Source organism: Penaeus vannamei, chromosome 5 (genome assembly GCF_042767895.1).
Source record: "Penaeus vannamei isolate JL-2024 chromosome 5, ASM4276789v1, whole genome shotgun sequence".
Taxonomy (NCBI): Eukaryota; Metazoa; Arthropoda; class Malacostraca; order Decapoda; family Penaeidae; genus Penaeus; species Penaeus vannamei.
The window spans coordinates 44748810-44756309 of NC_091553.1; the positions used below are offsets into that span (position 1 = coordinate 44748810).

Sequence of the window (7500 nt, forward strand, 5' to 3'; positions counted from 1 at the left end):
ATAATTTTAAAACTATATTTCTTTATCACAAAGACAGTAAAATTGCAGTTTTGATTGCAAAATATATGACACTATGACCTCATGGCTCTTCTAGTTTTTAAGCACTAATAGTCATATCAGCTGTAGAACTAGAAGATTAAAGTATTATTTAGAACCCGAGGAATGGCACTTCCAAATTCTCACAGCGAGAAAATCAGTCATCCTGAATGCCTCTTGTCTTTGGGTCTAATTTTAGTAAAACTTGTGCATGGATGTCGGTGCACCAGTTTGTTGAGCACCACACACACCCAAGACATTTTGAAAAGTCGAAGGAACCCCACTAGTTTCCACTGTAGCTGTTTTTGCCATGCTGTAACGTGAAGACAGTTGCATCCAAAGGAGTTGTAGTAGAATTTCCCTCCCCCCCCCCTTTTTTTTTTTTCTTGTAGTTTGTAGTAAGTTTCCAGTGCAAATATTGATAGTGTAGAAGTAGCATATTATTCATCGAGCGCTGTCTAGTCCTTCTCCTTGCCATTCTGTTTACTGATATTTTACCCCATTTTTATATTTTGGTGTTTTTTTTTTTTTTATATAGTTGTTATTGCCAATATGCTGTTATTATTTTCCTTACTTTTTATTATTAACATCATTACTTTGTTATTATTATTATTATCATTACTTTGTTATTGATTTTGTAATTGATTTGTTATTATTATCATTACCTCATTATTATTATGATTGTTTTTATAATTTTTTATATCGTTATTGTCATTGCATTGTCATCCTCATACTCATACTCATACTCATACTCATACTCATACTCATACTCATACTCATACTCAATCGTCATCATTATTATTATTAATACTATTCGTATTGTCATTATTATTATTATTAATATTTTTAATGTTGTTTTAGTTGTTGTTTTCATTTTTGTTTTTGTTATTTTTTATTATCGTTATTATTATTGCTATTCTTTATTGTCACTGTCGTCATTGTCATCGTAGTCATCGTCGTCATTGTCATTGTCATCATTATTGTTATCGTCATCATCATCATCATCTTCATTATTGTCATCGTCATCGTCATCATCGTCATCGTTATCGTCATCATCGTCATCATCATTCCTCTCTCTCCTTTCTCTCCTTTCTCTCCTTTCTCTCCTTTCTCTCCTTTCTCTCCTTTCTCTCCTTTCTCTCTCTCCTTTCTCTCTCTCCTTTCTCTCTCTCCTTTCTCTCTCTCCTTTCTCTCTCTCCTTTCTCTCTCTCTCCTTTCTCTCTCTCTCCTTTCTCTCTCTCTCCTTTCTCTCTCTCTCCTTTCTCTCTCTCTCCTTTCTCTCTCTCTCCTTTCTCTCTCTCTCCTTTCTCTCTCTCTCCTTTCTCTCTCTCTCCTTTCTCTCTCTCTCCTTTCTCTCTCTCTCCTCTCTCTCTCCCTCTTTCTCTCTCTCTCTCTCTCTCTCTCTCTCTCCTCTCTCTCTCTCTCCTCTCTCTCTCTCTCTCCTCTCTCTCTCTCTCTCTCTCTCTCTCTCTCTCTCTCTCTCTCTCTCTCTCTCTCTCTCTCTCTCTCTCTCTCTCTCTCTCTCTCTCTCTCTCTCTCTCTCTCTCTCTCTCTCTCTCTCTCTCTCTCTCTCTCTCTCTCTCTCTCTCTCTCTCTCTCTCTCTCTCTCTCTCTCTCTCTCTCTCTCTCTCTCTCTCTCTCTCTCTCTCTCTCTCTCTCTCTCTCTCTCTCTCTCTCTCTCTCTCTCTCTCTCTCTCTCCTCTCTCTCTCTCTCCTCTCTCTCTCTCCTCTCTCTCCTCTCTCTCTCTCTCTCCTCTCTCTCCTCTCTCTCTCTCTCTCCTCTCTCTCTCTCTCCTCTCTCTCTCTCTCTCTCTCTCTCTCTCTCTCTCTCTCTCTCTCTCTCTCTCTCTCTCTCTCTCTCTCTCTCTCTCTCTCTCTTCTCTCTCTCTCTCTCTCTTCTTCTTTCTGCTCTTTTCTCTCCTTTCTCCTTTCTGCTCTTTTCTCTCCTTTCTCCTCTCTCCTATCTTCCCTTCCATCTCTTCGTTATTACCAATTTCTCTCATGTTTGTTTGGATATTTGTTATTTTATTTTTATTTTGTAGTATATTTGAGAATGGTATTTTGATTGCCTCGACTTGATTTGAAGAAATTATTCAGCAGATAATGACAGAATTCCTATTATGATAAGGGTCTTTAAACAGCAAGAATTGTCCCACAGTTAGTGTAGTTTAGGTGTTTTCTTTAATGTTGCTTTAAGAAACAGCTGTTTGCTGAAGAGTAACCTTCGTAGTTTACAGAATGAATGGAAATTAATGTAAGATCCCTTTTTCAGAATTTGCATATAAATTTGACTGATATTGTCCGACTCAGGAAACTTGCCTATGCTTTTGAAATGTTTTTGCCAAGCTTTGCTATTACAGGTCTAGGTCAAGCAGAGAGCACCTTTGTAAATGCTATAGCTATGATGCCCAACTGTTTATCTGTAAAAAGCCTAAAATGTGAATTTTCATATTTTTTTATTATTCATATTTAGAATAGTACTTTTATTTTTTATCATTATTTTTTTATGATCAAAGTATTCACTATTTTGATTCCTATGATGCTTTTGCCAAATATTACCTGACATGCGTAGTAGATGTCAGATAATACTTTTTTTTTTTATTTAATGTATTAGTTACAAACCTTTTTTAAGATAACTTGTCTGTAAGTTAAATCAAGAAGAAGAATTGGTTTTTATTTTGAATTGAAAAAATCCCTTATATGATGTATATGACAGCAGGTTTGTGAGAGTAAAGATGGATGGTCTTCCAGGAAAGTATGTTTGGGAGCTGCCAGATCTCGGAGACCTCCTCCTTTGTGGTTGTTGATGAGATTGTAGGATGCAGAGTGTCCACGAGAAGATATTGCTTGTGAAATTTAGTTCTGTTTGGGCCTGAGTTTCTGGAGGAGGTCGAGAACTGCTGTGAGTGTCCTTAGGTTTGAACGTAACCTTGTTATGACATTAAGGTAGGTATTGGGGAAAGGGGTCTTATGCTCTAGGCACCGAGCACAGCAGCCACACCCATGCCAGAGTGTGCAGGGGAATGGCACACTCAGGACTGCATTCTGTGGTCAATCCTGGCACCCAAAATTTCTCTATATCCTGTTGATTTGTATAAGTATTTGTACTTTTTTTTTATTTTACCTTCCTAAACCCAGAAGATTTTCACTGTCATGACCCCAGAAATAGTATTGGTATTATTTGGATCAAGTCATTGCTGATTATGTCATTTACATTGGGTTATTTTTATAGATGTCCTCTATTAGAGAAGTCAATAACAGTATAACATGTAAGCATATGAAAACAAATATATAGATAAACACACACATACACACACACACACACACACACACACACACACACACACACACACACACACACACACACACACACTCTCTCTCTCTCTCTCTCTCTCTCTCTCTCTCTCTCTCTCTCTCTCTCTCTCTCTCTCTCTCTCTCTCTCTCTCTCTCTCTCTCTCTCTCTCTCTCTCTCTCTCTCTCTCTCTCTCTCTCTCTTTTATGTATTCACACCCTCACACTCACACCCACTCTCCCACTTTGTCTTACTTGTTCACACACAAATCTTGTGCAGTTAGGTACGTAGGGGTAGAGAGATACATAAGAACATGAAATGTAGTAAAGTTCTCATAAGTATGTAATAAGGACTGATGTCTTACCTTAAGACTGAAAATTCAGACTGAACAATGACAATACTAGATAATTGGGAAAGAGGAAGTTAAGAATCATATTCGGACAAATCGAGTGTTCATTAGCACTACTTTAATTGAATCAGTTTGATTACATGAAATAAGCTTGTTTGAAAACATAACACTGTGCAAGTGATTAAAGATACACTTTTTCAATTAAATTTCAGTTCATAATACAAGACTAGTATATAAATATGTTCCCAGCACATCCTAGTTTTATTGGGTATACAGTTCTTCTATACGTGACAGATTATTGTGCATGTCTGTCTTCTAACTATTACCTCCCAAGAGAAGTTATGATATTCATGGCAGATATGTGCTTGCTAGCTCAGCAGTTGTAATTGTTAGCCACAGACAGATCAGTCATCTGTAAAGTATTTGTTTCAATTTTAAATGTTCAAAATTATTTGATCAAGTTTAAATGGGTGACAAAATCAGAGCGCAAGCTTTGATCTAGCATTGCATCGGCGGGATGCCTGGTAATGTTTATTTTTCCGGGCGTCTCACATGTGAAACACCCGTCACAAGTGGGTTAAGCAAAAATTATTTTTTTTCAATCCAAATGACCTGGTAGGAATTAAGATGTTCAAATGTTCAGAAAGAAGTATACAAGGATATGATATTGTTATGTTCAAATGATCCAAAAAGAATTGTGTTAGCAAATTATTTTTTTCAAGTTCAGATATAATAGCAGGCATTAATCAAGGAAACAGGTTAATTGAATTCTGGTTTCCAGAAAGAAATTTACTAGGAAAAGTTAAATCCAAATCCTATAAAAAAAAAAAGTTTTTCAGGTTCATTTGTTTAGGAATAATATGTCTAAGAATATAGTTGCATTAGGTATGTATTTTGAAAAAACTTTGTAACCAAAATGAGAAAAAGTACCAATAAATAGGCTTTTAGTAAAGAATATTTTTGCATTGCATGTTTAGTGTATTTATTCAATTTTGAAATATTGCCCAGAGTTGTGTTCTTTTGCATGTCTGTTTACGAAATATCATGAGGTCCCCGTTTCTGGTATCCCTGAGATAACTGTCTTTCATTGAGATCTTGATGCTCAAATGAACAAATCTGAGGCACTGACAAACACATGTGTATAACTACAAATGCACAATTACAAGTACTTGTACTAATACTCATAATCACGTTTTTATTTTTGATCAAACTTGTGTTCTTATTCAGTCTCATTCACTAATATGCATAGTCACTTACATGTAAATGTATATGTGTATATGTATATGCATGTGTGTATAAATTAATGTATGACCAGTTGAGAAAAGGATAAAAAGACAAACCATCTTGCCATTCCAGATGCATTGCACTGATATTTTCAATAATTTAATTACTGTTCTTCTTACTGCATCTTTGATTTTGTAAATGCAAGCTTGTAGTGATTTGATTGTGGCACTTGGTGAATATAGCTCTAGAGTTTTGTAGCTGTATATATGTACATATGTATGTATGTGTGTATTTATAGAATTATGTATGTCCAATGAGTGAGTGAGTGAATGAGTGTGGAAATGAGGGAGTGAGTGTGAGAGAGAGTATGAATAAGTGTGCAAGTGTATGCACACGCGCATACATTCACCATTCCCAATCATATAGATACATGCACTTCTCTACACACTTACATGCACTCTGATGTGGAGGCAAACACACTTGCTCCCACAGATACCAATACACCCACACCTACACAAACACATCCCGACAGAAAGATACCCATACAAACCCATATAACCCCCTCCACATAGGCTTATGAAATCTATAAAAGAAATTATACATATCTACATTAAGGGGGTGTTTTTGGATACATATTTGGATAAACAGAAAGCTAATTAAGTAGATTACAAAATATCTACTTACATCTATCAATATAACTATCTATCTACCTGTCTGTCTTTCTATGTGTCTGTCTCTCTATCTTTATCTTTATTTGACGTTCATGGCATCAAGCATACAGTCTGGTGTATGGCATGGTTCTTGGGTGTTGTAATTTATCTTTATTTTCCTTCAAGAAAACTATTGTGAAGTGCATTATGGCAACCAGATGCAGCGTTATTTAGTCTGCTCCATTATTTAGTTTCTATTATTTAGGCTGTTCCATCATTTAGGCTGTCCTGTTATCTAATCTGTTCCATTATTTAGTCTTGTTCCATCATTCTGGCAGATTTATCATTTAGGCTGTTCCATTATTTAGTCTGTTACATTAATTAGGCTGTTCCATTATTTAGTCTGTTACCTTATTTAGGCTGTTACATTATTTAGGCTGTTACCTTATTTAGGCTGTTACATTATTTAGGCTGTTACATTCTTTAAGCTGTTCAAGTGCACCACGATATTCCCTACAGCTATATGATAGTTGTTCATATAGCTGTGTTCATAAGTCAATAATTGATTTTATTCAAATATTTGCTGCCTGCCTTTAAATTTTGAAGAATGCTGAAAACCTTATCTTTGCTTTTTTAATTGGAATATAAACACATTAATCTAATACTGCTAGGGATGGCATGTACATACAAGCTAAGGTTATTGATAGTTTTTACACATAGATGGAGGCCCCATGGAGTCTGTTACCAATACTACTCACCTATTTACCCTTTTCCTTGATCTTCAGAAATGCTTTTCAATATTTTATATTGCTATTGATAGAGTAAATAGCACAGTAATGATTATTAAGTTAATAATGTTAATGACAACACCAATGTTAGTAGCATTAGAAAAAATAGATTTTCATGGAATGATAAAGGAAAAAGGAAATCTGTTGAGGTCGTGTAGGTCATCTGATTGACACGTTGGGGCAGTCTATGTGTAGAGACATCACAAAGCAATTGTACATTTGTATATGTTTCCAGTGACATTGGGATATATATGTTAGAACACAGATGCAGAAACGGTTCTGTTGTTAGTATTGCCATGATACTTCTCTTAAAATTAATTTTCACAAACTGAAACCTCAACAATGGTAAAGGAAACAATAAACTGACAATAAATTTTTTATGGATCTACTTCAGTTTTGATAATAGTCTCTGTAGATACTACTGCATTAGTTTGTCTTTTTTTTGTTATAAAATAATGATTATATTTAATAAGTAAAGCATCATATCACAAGCAGTTTAAGTTATTAATTTTATCTTATATGCATGAGATAATGGAAGTGAATGCTGAAATGTTTTGATGTATATTTTTAATGGTTGAGGATACAGAGTAGAATAGTGCCCTAAATTCTCGTCTTTTTCACAAGAGCTGTTAAAAATTATATTTGACGTTTTATGAAGTAGTCAATATTGCTGAAAATGCCTAATATTTCATTTTCTTTATTGAATTTCACATACTGCACAATTACTGATCCATAGATTCAAGTTTACAGATTTGGGATATAATTTTGAGAAAATGTTTTATTTTGAAAAAATTGCGAGTTTAAATTATGTAGCTGATGCAACATCAGTAATCCATTAGTGCTTGGTAGATGGGCTGTGGTTTTGTTTTATTAATTTTTTAGTACACATATAAGGCTTAACATTTACTTAGTTGCTCAAATGTCAATTACTAGGCTATCTAATTTCACCTGTTTAACTCCATTCCTTGAATTTTCATTATTATAATTGTTATTGTTGTAATGATAATGATTGATTATTGTTATTGTTATTATTAATAATATTATTATTATCAGTAATATTATTGTAACCTTAAGAGTAATATGATTAGTCGTAAATGCTTTTTTCCCCGAAAATCCTATGAATGGGGTAAACAGATGAGATCAAGTTGACCAAGCAATTA

At 34.7% G+C, this 7500-nt stretch overlaps 1 protein-coding gene across 11 annotated transcripts in view; it reads left to right on the top strand.

Moving 5' to 3' along the window:
* LOC113825633 (transformer-2 protein homolog beta) overlaps positions 1 to 7500 on the top strand; it is a 53903-nt gene that overhangs the window by 19196 nt on the left and 27207 nt on the right. For 2 of the 11 annotated variants that reach the window (XR_011398595.1, XR_011398594.1), the window contains exon 6: positions 2788 to 2938. The exons of 8 other annotated variants lie outside the window; for them this stretch is intronic. The gene's annotated coding sequence lies outside the window, so the exon portion shown is untranslated. Of the gene's footprint in view, positions 1 to 2787; positions 2939 to 7500 lie in introns of those variants that run through there. One more of the 11 variants, XR_011398593.1, reaches the window with a different exon arrangement.